At 41.8% G+C, this 13,547-nt stretch overlaps 2 non-coding genes across 2 annotated transcripts; both read left to right on the forward strand.

The window, feature by feature from the left end:
* Positions 1-4,056: 4,056 nt before the first annotated feature.
* On the forward strand, positions 4,057-4,138 carry trnas-gcu (transfer RNA serine (anticodon GCU)). The gene has a single exon. It is a non-coding gene; the product is annotated as a tRNA-Ser (tRNA).
* Positions 4,139-6,572: 2,434 nt separating this feature from the next.
* trnas-cga (transfer RNA serine (anticodon CGA)) lies at positions 6,573-6,654 on the forward strand. Its single transcript has one exon. It is a non-coding gene; the product is annotated as a tRNA-Ser (tRNA).
* The last annotated feature ends 6,893 nt before the right edge of the window (positions 6,655-13,547 follow it).

The raw sequence follows: 13,547 nt of genomic DNA on the forward strand, positions 1-13,547 counted from the left end.
TTATATCTCACCTTGACCAACCAATCAGGGACTGGCAGGGCGTGGTAATACCACGTGGGTCTCCAATGCCCGCCAAACTCTCAACCAATCAGCACACATCTGTGTCTTGGTCAAAAAGGGAGCGCAAGCTCAGATCGGGGCTCTCCTTGGCCATTTTCGCGCATCCTCAGAGACAATCACGTGACAACTGCTGTTGTCTGCATAGGGACTTGGACTTTGTTCTAAGCGCGAGGCCAAGCATCCCGTACGTACTCAGAATTCTACTAACGTGAATGCTCCGTTTGATCAACGGCAGCCTACAGTTGGACCCTCGTCGACAACCTGAATAGCTTATTCAGAAGCAGCGCTGGACCGGGAACGAACCAGTTTCTTCCCAGGCAAAAGAGTGACTTGTGAGGACTCGCGGTCACACTCTGTGCATAGAGACTTTCTACTAGCCAGCCGGACTGCTGGTAGATCCCCTCGGAGCAACGACTGCCCTGCGCGCCGCAGTCAGATTCCTCCGCCCGTCCTACTCCGAGCTGCACCTTGACTGGTTGGCTGGTAGCCAGAGGACGCCGACACAACGCCCATTGGACAACCGCTGGAACAGAGGCTGCAACAGAGCTTGTCAGCTGGTTTGGTGTTCGTGCCGGGAAATTCCAAATCCATACACAGTGGATAAGTTAACCCCATGTTCTACATTGCGTCTCGAGAATTCAATTGTACCTCAACACAAGTTGTTATCAATTTAATTCATGAGTAATGTATTTACTTCCGAGTTTAGAGTAACAATGGGTAATAACACTGATTAGCGATTTGGTAACCGAACGATATATATTGACATATATTCTCTGTTGTGTATCTCTTTGTGTTTGCATCTCTTCGAGATTATATATCTTGTATATTGATAACCCTCACAGTAAGGTCTGCCGCTCGTATCCAGGCAGACTAGTATATGTTTGGTGCACAATTTATATTAATAAATGTATCTCGTGTATTGAACCCGTGTGTGTGCGTTGTTAGTTGTTCTGGCGATTGATTTTCTAAAAGCCCCAACGAACAACCTCGTGATTACTGCTACAATTAATAAGTGTCTCAGTAAACCCATCAAACCACTACATTTAATGGCGTCCCTGGGTGGGCGAGTTTAGAATGAAATGAGACTCAATCGCACAGAATAACTGATGTTGCTGTGAGTTCAAGTTCAGCACAGCACCGTGGCTTTTATACGCGAATACCGGGTGTGCTGATAACTGCGTAAAGAAATCCCCCTGTTTTCTAGCGTTTAGTGTAACGTGTGCTGATTGGAAATCCATCTGCTCGGGTGTTTAGATTCCATACTGTATTTTGGTAAAAGGAAAAAAAGTAATACTCTTAAAGTTTCTCTGACGTAATGACAATGGCTGCTAAAATGTCTGAAGTGGAGTCGCTTATAAGTACTATTTCTAGCGACGACAATCCTGGTTACTGGAGCGGTATCGAAAAGTTGAACTTTGATGATATTGAGAAGCTGCAAGTAGATTTAGTAGCTAAGGTAGCGAACCAGCTTAACACAGGAGGGTCTGTGAACGCAGTTCAGGTCCTATCTAGTTTCGCCTTAAATCTAGCTAAACAGCTGGAACTGTCTTTGTCCGAGCTGACAAAGTTTCAAACGCTTCAGGGAAAGCTAGAAAGATATAAGGCGGAGCGAGTTGAGTTGTTGGATATAATCAGAGAAAAGAGAGTGAAAAGTGAGGAAAGTGAAGACAGACTCAGGGAAGTTTTAGGTAAATTAGATGACCTGTCTGCTAGAGAAACTGCGGCTGAGGTAGCTAGGAGAGACCTAGAAGCGAGCTTGAAAGAAAAAGAAAAAGAAATTGAGAGTTTAAATGAGCTCAGCCAGGAAAGGCAAAAGGAGTTAGATGCTGCCGTACTGGAAGCAAAACAGGCTAGATCCCACTTACATGCCAGCCCACCTAGCAGCCCGGAGCGCTCACCCAGGAGGTTTCTCCCGGCCAGGGTCTGTGGTCGGATCGGCATGGGGGAGATCGCCGAGTCCTGCGCGAGACGCAAGGGCGATTCAATTCAGGCATAGACCCCCTGCTCCTGATCACGGCCGTCTCCCTGCCCACGGAGAAACTGTAAAAATTAACCTCCACTCCCTGAGGCAGTTAGCCAAAGATGTAGAAAGGTTTGACCCGACAGTGTCAGGGAATAATGTGGAGACCTACATTGATGAGCTGAGATATACTTTGCAGTTTATGCCCGAAGCGTCCGAACAGGAAAAGGCTATGTTAGTAAGGAAAACTACCAGCCGAGCGGTCCACGAGTGGATGTCTAGACAAGGACCTGAGGTCTGTAATAGCTTTGAGGAGCTGTGTCAGGCAATGATCGGAGAATTTTCGGCTTTTATAGATCCCATATCTGCCGTGGCCACAGCGCACCATATTAAGCACGAAAAAGCTGAAGCCCCTCGCGACTATTACCCCTATTATATAATATTTTACTATTATATAACTTGTAAAATATTACCCCCGGTCCATTCTCTTCCAAAAGTGAGAAACACCTGTTTTCTACATTTTGTCTGTTTTAAAACCATATCTCTTTAAACCAAACCAAGAGTTTGTCTTTTGCACTGATATTCTGATTCATTTCAATTTCAAAGAAAAAAAAAACATTATCTTCCAAAGCATCATAAAATTGTCCATTCTTCCAGACTCTACTTCTCTCTTGTAGTAGTACAGCAGACCTTTCCAGGTGAGCAGATCACAGAGTCCGAAATATGCTTCCTCCATCAAGCAAAGTACCTGAACATGACTCGGTCTTCATAAAAGCGCCCCTGTAATAAAGAAATTAAATCCAAAATCAAGAGGGCAGTTGCCTACTGAAGTTCAAGAAGTCATCAATTTTAACCTAGCAACACATTAAAGGCTGCATCTATACAAGTACGATTCTAGAAATGCTCACCAGATTACGTTTTAAGAAAGAACTGCGCCTCAGGTTCCGCCGAGATCTTAACTCGGATGGCAGGATTCAGAGTCCGGAGTGCGGACTGATGGCGCACGGAGGGTCCACATACTGTGGATCCCTCAGTTTTCTTCCGCGTGTTTAAACCGCCAGCGTGTGGCTCTCCTGTCCCCGTGACCTCATTGCTCTGCTCTCGCCTCTGTGCAGCCGAGCCCGACTCATGGTAAAGTGGAAAAAAATATGCCCTCAACGTGGGATTTACTCTGGATCGAGGATAGATGTCACCTTTTTATCGTTGAACAGGATGTATGTGATGTGGCGACTAGGTTCAATTTTGTATCCTTTTAAAAGATTAAGGACTGGGGTGAGCGGGATTTATCACCCTTTCAGCTAAGAACCCGACGTGAGCACCGTTTAAGCTGCATAGACTCGGTCGTTTAACTCTTCTCCATTAGCAGGGTTAAGGTTAAAGAAAAAAAACATTGCTGACTTCTTTTTTTTTTGCCAGCCGCGAGCGCTGATTAGCGAGGTTTGTATTTCATGTTTTGCAAGTTGCATCCATTTTAAGAAAAACAAGTCGTTCAAGACAGGAAATGAATACTTGCATTTAATTAAGTCTAGGCGTATGCGGTTGTCCATAATGACCAGTTCTGTTCGAGAACACAGCACAAAAAAAGGCACCGCTGGGATTCGGACCCAGGATTTCTTGTTTACTAGACAGGCGCTTTAACCAACTAAGCCACGGCGCCCCGGGAGTGCTGTTTTTTTGCAGCCACTTGGACACACCACTCAGACACATCTGCATTCGGTGTGTGCTCCGCCTGCTCGCTGAGCAAGTTGCCACCTTTACATACAATAGCAACATCGACACCAAGAGAAAGGATGACAAATGGCTTTTATCTGGAACTTTTCATGTCCAAGGAGCTCAATGTGCTTTCTGTGTACAACAGGGCCACTGAACTCCACACTGGCCACTGAACCACAGCAGTGGCTTGCTGGCTTGACATCTCCCAAGGAAAATGTTGAAATCGCATGTGGAACAGGAAAAGGACCCTCGAGTACGAGGGAAAAAAAAGAAAAAGATCATCTGGAGCGTGCCAACCCGTGTCTGGACAGCCCAGTTTCATTGACGAGGTGGCCGAGTGGTTAAGGCGATGGACTGCTAATCCATTGTGCTCTGCACGCATGGGTTCGAATCCCATCCTCGGCGCTCTCTATGTCTGACACGTGTGCCTGTTAGATGTTGGCCCTCCTTCTGTTTGCTCCAGTACTAGAGCTGTACATTTTCTAGCGGTGGCTGAACATGGTATAGTAGGCTAACGTCGGTATCGAGCAGTGGCAGTAACAGTATTTACGTGCCGCTGCTGCCAAGTGGCTCTGGGTTGAGACCGCATTTTCACTTACTTGCAGCACAAACGGAGAAAGCGATTTTTGACAGTCTCTCGAGAGACTGCGCTAGGTGTTTAGGGATAGACTTTGTCAGTTCCCCCTGGGATGATGGCCTCTCAAATAGTTTGTGATTCCTCTAGACGTTTATACAGTAGAAGCCTGCTTCGTGGCTTAAATCCAAGCTAAGGAAACGAGTTAGAGGTCTGATGCAGAACTGCACTGTATGTGTGAGGAAAGCTGCCCCCTTCTGTTCCATGTCGACCGAACAGAGGACTGTAAAGGATACGACCAAGAAACTTTAGGATGCTGGTTGGAATCCAGCTCCAAAGAAGCCCCTTTGGGTGTTATGTCATGAAAAAGTAAGAACAGAGAATCTCCCTTTGATCAAAAGCGCAACAGAACTGTTTTCCGTGGAGCAGGTTTCAGACCCGTAGACCTGTTTTATTTGTATGGCGTTCGTAAGCGCGCAAAACAAGGACAATTCCTGCGTCTAACACGAATGTAAATGCTTTTGAAAGTGCAGTGTGGTGCAGCTTGTAAAATCCTTGTCCACATTTGTGGTTTGTTGATGTTTTTTTTCTGTCTGCCAAAGTTGCATTTTGACATCCGGACGGTGAGACTTTATCATTTGAACGTGAAGCCAGCCTTAAACCCTCTGAGGCGTGTCTGTCTGCCGGCATGTATCTTGTGAAAGGTATTTTTTTTTTAACGGAGAGCGACTTTAAAAAGGTTTCCGCAGACACCTCGCACTCCGGAGGAGGAATGCGGCGGCGGCGAGCTCACTGTAGTTGTGGCCGAAGAGTTAAGGCGATGGACTTGAAATCCATTGAGGACTCCCTGCTCAGGTTCGAATCCTGCTGACTACGGCGTCTGCTGCACGTCGCCTTGTGCCTGTGTGGCAAAGGCGAAGTGCCGCTTCTCCTTTCCTGGTACTATAAAAATGCTACATCGCTTGGTCCTGCTTCCATGGAAAGCAGTTCTTCAGGTAATTCTACTCTCTTACCAAAGCTGTTAGGTTCCTTTCCGTGGTGAGATGGGTTGTCATGCAACGCTTCCACATAGTGCCGACAGACAAGTGTGTTGCGGGAGAAGAGAAAAGTGTTAGAAGATTTAAGAGTTTCTTAGGTGGAGCCAAAATCAAGTGTCACAAATGCAAGTGGGAAGATTTCCAATGTTTAATATGGTCAAAATAAGCGGAAGTTATCTGCTGGTCCGGCACAGTTTGCCATGCTTTTGTCATATACTGTAAAGTGGTGTCGAACTGGGTGTCGAACTGGAGCCGCACCATTTGCATATGTGAGGCTCCAGTTATACATCGAGTGTCACATTAAATGACAAAAATGAAGAGAGTTGTAGCAGCTGGAGAGGTTTTCTTACAACTCTTGAGCTGACACAGTTTTGGAAAATGTTTCCTTCACGCTGCACTGTACAACATAGGCAGCCAAGAGTCTCCAAAACAAAACAGAATGGACAGATAGGAGAAAATTCCCACTCGTCCTGAAGTTCCCAAAATCCAGCACTGAGCGTAAACAAAGTGTCTAAGTAGCGTGGGAATGCTAACCCTAACCCTAGCTGGAGTTTGAGCAATCCGGCACTGAGCGTAAGAAGATGAGTCAAAGTAACGTCTAATCGGATTAGTTTCCTTAGAGCTGGTTCAGAGTTTGCTCAAGAGTTTACCTTTCACAGATGTGCAAAGAAGAATGTTGGGGGTGCACGCTTCAAGGTGCCTTACAGCTGTAGGGAGTGATTCGAGACGATTCGTGGCGTGTGCTCGTTCCCATGTACCGTACGCCCCGGGGTGCAGTGCTAGGATGACGTACAATACCACTTGGGCACGTAACGGCGTTATGTGCAGGGTTTTCGTTTGTTCGTTTTGTTTTGCTCTGCTTTGCTTTGTTTTGCTTTCCATCGCGTTGGTAAGAGCGTAAATAAAAATGCGATTCCTGTGTCTACCACTAATGTAAGAGCTATTTCAAGTGCGACGTGGTGCGGCTTTTCAAATGCTTGTGGGCATTTCTCTGTTGTTGATTCTTTTTTTGTGTGTAACAAAGTGGCATTTTCATGTCCGGACGGGGAGACTTTATCATTCCGACATGAAGCCAGCCTTAAACCCTCTGAGGCGTGTCTGTCTGCCGGCACGTATTTTGTCAAAGGTATTATTTTTTTTTAACGGAGAGCGACTTTGAAAAGGTTTCCGCAGCCACGTCGCACTCCGTGTTAGATTAAAGGAGGAATGCGGCGATGGTGAACTCGCTGTAGTCGTGGCCGAGTGGTTAAGGCGATGGACTCGAAATCCGTTGGGGACTCCCCATGCAGGTTCAAATCTTGCCGACTACGGCGTCTGCCGCACGTCTCCTTGTGCCTGCGCGGCAAAGGTGAAGTGCCGCTTCTCCTTCCCTGGTACTATAAAAACACTAAATAGCTTGGCCCCGCTGCCATGGAAATGAGTTCTTCAAATAACCACACATCTTGCGTTCGCACCTCTGGTGTTCTACTTATGCCTTTGAAAACCTAATGAATAAAACTGAAAGAACCGACACAATATGTAGGTGCTCGTAAAGCATGCATTAAAGAACTGTTAACAGCAAGGGTTTCAGTGGGTTAACTGAGGAGAAGGCGTAATCGCTAATTGTTGACTTTTTATTTGGTGTTAGAAACACTCTTACTGTGCATGACGTGCAACAAATTTAGCCACAGAAATTGCATCACGCTTTCATGTATGCTATTGCAGACACCAACGTTGCCTAGATAGAAAACCGAAATAGCCGTGGGTTTGCTTGCTGGTCTGAAGGATCTCTCTTCGAATCTCTATCATTTGTCAATGGAAGTAAAAGGTGCTGCAATCTGATACGTTCAGAATCAAACCCGCAGCTGTTGTTCGACTTTATTTCTTGACTAATTACAACTGAGTGTCGCATGAGCAGTTACGTAAACTTGTCTGATATATTTGAACACAAATGCCTTTCTTCAATTAAAACTAACAGTACATTGTCAGGGACATTCAGTTCTATACAAACAAGAGACAGACAAGAGAACATTTAGTATATAATAGACAGAAAGAGGTTCGAATCCTGCCGACTACGTTGTCCACCTCCTGTCGTTGTGTTTCGGCGCAAGCAAAGAAGCGCGCCTGTTCGGTGTTCCTGGTGGTTTTAAAATGCCAAATTGCTTGTACCCGCTCCCTTGCAAATAAGTTCTTCAGCGTCCGCGAATGGCATTTTACAGCTGGAAGCAGATGTCGACGCTTTTTGCACAGAGCACCAAAAAAGCGTCTTTTTTGAAGGCCCGGGTTCTGAGCGTTGGTGGTTCAGTGGTAGAATTCTCGCCTGCCACGCGGGAGGCTCGGCTTTGATTCCCGGCCAATGCAGTGGCTTTTGCAGCGAGCTGCTCCATCACTTGCATCCCCTTGCAACTCGCAACTGAAAACCCACTGAAGCTAAGCAGGTGTGAGCCAGGTCAGTACCCGGATGAGGGTGAGCTACAGGGAAAAACAAAGCTTCCAGCTGGAAGCGGTGTTAATGGTGCCGGCGGTGGGGCGCTCACCCTGAGGTCTGTGCGGGTCCCAATGCCCCAGCATAGTGACGGAGACACTGTGTTGTAAAAGGGCGCTGTCTTTTGGATGAGATGTAAAACCGAGGTCACAGCGCTCTGTGGTCATTAAAAATGACCACCAAAACCTTTGACAAAAGCTCTTGGTAATTGATGGTCTTCAATAATGCTTCTCCTTTAGGTACATTTTAAATCAGCTGAAAAATTCTGTGAAATGGGGGGCACTTCAGGCCAGTGTAGGATTTGGGTTACAAGAACCATGAAACTGCATGAGAAAGCCCGTACACTGAATTACACGGCTTTCTATTCAAAGGAGGGCAAAAGAAATTCCCTGAGTTCGATTTTTTGCAGCACAGAGAGAGCCACTGTCGTGAGGCTGGTTAGCTCAGTTGGTTAGAGCATGGTGCTAATAACGCCAAAGTCACAGGTTCGTGCCCCTTACTGGCCAGGTCCTTTTCTACTCTCTTACCAAAGCTGTTAGGTTCCTTTCCGTGGTGAGAGGGGTTGTCATGCAACGCTGCCACATAGTGCCGACAGACAATTAAATGACAAAAATGAAGAGAGTTAAAGCAGCTGGAGAGGTTCTCTTACAACTTTTGAGCTGACACAGTTTTGGAAAATAATTCCTTCACGCTGCAGTGTACCATATAGGCAGCCAAGAGTCTCCAAAACAAAACAGAATTGACAGTCATATAATGTCCATTAACCCCGGTTTTAAACGCAGCATCATGTCTGCCATCATAAGAATATGAGTCCAATATTTTAGAATATAGTCAGAATGACTTCTAACCTTAGCTGTGGTGTCTTTAATCCCTATTGCTCAATGCATGGTGTACGTACTGCATACATGTGTCTTGAGAATGAGGAATGGGCCCCTGAGACAGTCATTTGCCTGTTTCACAAATGATCGTATTTTACTAGAGATTCTGTTTGGGATTCAGATGTGCATTCGGACAGCAATCCCTTTCAAGAAATGATATGTTCTGGATGAGGTCAAAGGTGCTAGAACACTGTATTTAGGATGTGTTTGCAGTGATTGTGTGTCTCCTGCTTCAACGCAGTGATATATAGATGTGCTCCTGTAATTTATTGGTACATGCCCAGGGCAGTAAGTAGTCTGAGGATTTATTTCCAGACGGCATAGAACAGTGAAGCACTTCTACTTAAATTATTACATTATACACAATTTGAGTTCATTTTAAAAAGTAAAAGGTAATGAAAGGAATGCATTTTCATAAGAAAGATAATACCGATATGCATGTGATAATCTTCCTTATATCATGTAGTGCGTCATTTGGACACTTTGTGGGCTTGAAATACAAAGAAAATCATGTTCTATGGTACAAGATAAATACAAAACTTAATCATTTATTTTAATTAGATTTGTTTATAAAGCATAAGCAATCATTTATTACATTAATATATGTGAAAATGACATTTTAGCACCATAATATTACATACAGGTCTCTAGCTTCAACACAGTGATATATATATATATGCTCAGTGATTTATTGGTACATGCCCAGGGCAATAATCAGAATTAGTATTTATTTCCATACGGGCTACAGGTAATGTTGTGAAATACTTCAACACACTGGATCGCAGATTTAGACCCCCTGCACTCTTACTCCTTAAAAACCAAAGAAATGAAGATATGTAGCAATCACATTGTAACAGGGGTGACAGTGACTTAATGCTTATACTACTGGACTTCTGGTACCTTTAGGGTACGGTGTTCCCTGAAGGGCTCTCAAACCCCGCATTTCAGATGCCTAGCTGTATTGCTGATGTGTTGCACCTCAGAATCACTTTTAAACCTTACCTCTGGTATCTTTAATCCCTATTGCTCAACGCATGGTGAAAGTATTGCATAAATGTGTCTGAAAATGAGCAATGGGCACCTGAGAGACTCATTTGCCTGTTTCACAAATGATCATATTTGACTAGAGATTCTGTTTGGGATTCAGTTGTGCATTCTGACAGCAATCTCTTTCAAAAAATGATTTTACCTTATCGCGGCTTTGCCCTTCTTGCCTTTTTGGACAATATCTCCATCTTGTGGTCGTTGTTGGTAATGTCTAGACAATATCTCCATCTTGTGGTCGTTGTTGGTAATGTTTTCTTATGCCCTTTTTTTATTTCAATTCTCTATTAGATGATTCTAGAATCTCTACAATAGAGTTGAAAACATCAGTTTTATAGCAGACAATATGACATTATTTATAGTCCAATTAGAAATTTATTACCCTGTTTTTAACATAATAACAAATTAAAACTAAGTTTGGAACACCAGGGAACATAAAAAATGATTTTTAGGAAAACCATGAGGTTCTCTGTGTCCGATGCCTGCAAGGGGAGAAAGCTAGAATCCTTTGATTTTTCCAAATTTGAAAATAAACATCATATAACAACAGCTTTCATTCCTAGGAGTGAAAAACAACCATTTTTGAAGACATATTAGTTTCTAAAACACTACAATAAAGTTAAAAACATCCATTTTATATTACATTATTTTTTGTGAAATAATTAAATTGGCTTATTTCTCTCGCATTAAATTGGCTACAAATGCAAGAATTCAACCAGATATTCTTGTAAAATGTATAATGTTGCATTGCAGTTAGTTAATGTAGTTAGTCCATAGTCAGCAATCTAAACTTTATTGTTAAGCTTTAATGATTGATGTTGTACCAGTAACCTTTAGAAATACTATAGTACTTCACAAATGCTTTGTGTGTTTGGAAACCTTTTGAGTAAAAGCCTTATAAAAATAGGTTTAGTTTTTACAGGACATCACAAAGAAATAGGATGGTATAATTCTTATAATTGCTTAGTGATTGTATTTGGAAGATTATGCACTAAACAGACTTCAGGAATGCCAGTGGATCATTGTGCTATTTGGAATTATTCCAAAAATCAAGTGACCTCTTTGCTGTAGTATTTTTAGTATTATTTATTTAGTATTAATAAAGAATAGATTTATTAAAGTCGTGCGATGTGCAAGCGGGATATGTAAAATAATTTAAAATAAAGTTTTTTATTATTGTTATAGAGAAACATGATCAGATTTTCCCTGGTTCAGAAAAAAAACGATTAAAATCTGTAATCTTTCCACTTGTATGTCATCAGACATTAACGAGTACAACCCCCCTCTCTGCCGGAGTGCTGGCTGTGACGAATTAAACCAATTTCACAGGTGTTTTCAAAGTAGGAAGTACAGTGTTAACTAGTAGATGGCCTCCTCAATGAAATCGCTTCAACATGCTAATGCGTTGGTGTAACAGTCCGGGCGTGGCAAGCTTCCAATGTCAACTCGACTCGATTGGAAGACAATGAACGTATTTTAGCCCTAAATGAATTAATAGCAAACATGGTTTACATAAAAGACATTTTTCCAAGAAAGTTTATAATAATACAATCTATAGTTGAAATCTGAGCCTAAATATAAAGAAAAAAGCATTTTCAGAGAGCAATCACGCTGTGTTTATGTAGAAAAAGCGATTAGGTTTATGAGCAATCTAATTACCTATTCGCTTAAAACGCTATATAAAATAAAGTTTATTTAAAGATGAATGATAAGTGTCGCAGTTTTAATAATTTTCGTAGTAGGGCTTGGACAGATTCCAAGTGCATTTTTGCAATTTACGTTGCATTGTCCAATGTGATGTTGTAATACAGTTTAGAATACAGTAAGTCTAAACTGTATCAGCTTTATTTATGGGTTGCAATTTAGAAAAAGTCAAAAACCGCACTCAAAATCCAATTTAGAGCTTTCTGGCAAGAGGAGACACCCAAATTATAATGTAACATGCCACTGTTTGTGCATGAACAAAGTTATACTGCAATTTTCCTTAGATACGCGATTAAAAAAAATAATTTTTTTGAATCCCCGGCCAAACACATTCCATAAGAATCAGCGCTTTTATACAGTATATCGCCTTTAAACACGCGTTTACGATTTAAATCAAAACTCGATTCAAATCAATATAAATGTTTATTTTGTAACGCATAGGTGACTATTCATTGTTATTAAAAAGACGTAAATTCGATCATGTTGTGATATTTAGAAATATAAATTTGTTTTGATGCGAGTGAGGTTTTATTTAATCTCTGACCAAGGGAAATGTTTCATTTTTTCAAAGAAATGTTTGTTAAAAATTAAAGTCATAGTTCCATGAGATTCAACCACAGACCATGTGACATAGGAGTCAGGAACCTAACCCACAGCACCACCAGCGCAGTCACATGCTGAGGGCTGAAAAAGCACTACAGAAACATTATCGACTATAAAATAATGTAATTAGGCACAGAAGAAGTTTACAGCACAGTACAATAATAAATGCTGACCATGACTTTAGAAGCATAAATTACCTTACACTCAATTTAAACACAAGCTGTCTTTAGCCCTCTAAGCTGGTTCATACAGAAATGTAGAGAACCAGGCTCAGAACACACAGCTTCATTAGCGAATACATATGCAGAACAACTAGAGAAGATGTTTTACAGAGGATGGATTTTTAGAAACATCCCATCAGTGACATCACTGAAGTCAACTCCTAGGTAACTGTCGTGTGGATAGTTTCACAAGAATCAGACAAAGGTTTAAGCATCGCTTATTTTAGATAAAACTGCAAAAAAACAACAACAACCCATAATGTACTTCTTTGCGGCTCTGTTTGCCCAAATCATATATTCACAACGTGAAATTAGAAAATAGTATTACGTAACCAAAAACCGCAATATGGAAACAGAACCTGTGTAATTGTTGACAGATGATGTACTCGTAACATTTTTACAAGACGAACTACAACATTTAAAAAATGACTTGTATGTACTTGATATCTCTAATCAATCCACTGCACTGCATTAAAACAAAACAAAAACTAAAACGCCCTGGGCATACCGTTTCGCGCTTCTCATCAGTTGCTCAAAAGCAATTTGACCGTATGAAATGCATAATATAAACCTAGAAACATATACGTGAGGAGTATTTACGTAGTATCGGTGTCAAGACATACCTCTCAAATACTGTAAATCAAGTTAAAAATATCTCAAGACCGATTCTGGTCATAATGAAACCATGTTTCGTGTATGTTTTCTTTAAAGTACCGAGACCAGCCATATACTGTATGTTTATGTTCCAAAATTAATATCGTTTATGGCCTTCACACGCGTTGCATTACGCTCCTATTCTTTTTATGCTCAGGCACTAAGATTTCCCTTCAGTGGTAAAATTCCATATAAATATTCAATACTTAAACGGGCACAGTTAAGACATTAAATATACATATACATATACATATACATATACAAACTGTATACAGTACAGTTTGCATACGGTAATATGTTTATGTTCCTAAATCAATCTCTTTTATGAGCATGTGAAAGGCATGGTGAATCGATTCTCAAAAATTACTGTACTTTGCATGATTGGAAAAAAATGCGTGATTGCGAAATGCTGTGGTGTTACTTTTACAAAGAAGGTCAGTGAAAAAAATAATGTGGACCAGGGCAATACTTTGAGTTTACAGCTTGTCCAAGGTCATTTATTATTAATACTATTAGTAATATCTTCATTAAAGACTTTGATGGCTACAGCTCAAACATGAGAAGTTGAGCTTTATTAGCTCCACCTTGCGGAAATTCCGGATACTATTATTTTGCTAGCGGTATTTACCGGTAAC

This window comes from Lepisosteus oculatus, unplaced genomic scaffold (genome assembly GCF_040954835.1).
Source record: "Lepisosteus oculatus isolate fLepOcu1 unplaced genomic scaffold, fLepOcu1.hap2 HAP2_SCAFFOLD_48, whole genome shotgun sequence".
Taxonomy (NCBI): Eukaryota; Metazoa; Chordata; class Actinopteri; order Semionotiformes; family Lepisosteidae; genus Lepisosteus; species Lepisosteus oculatus.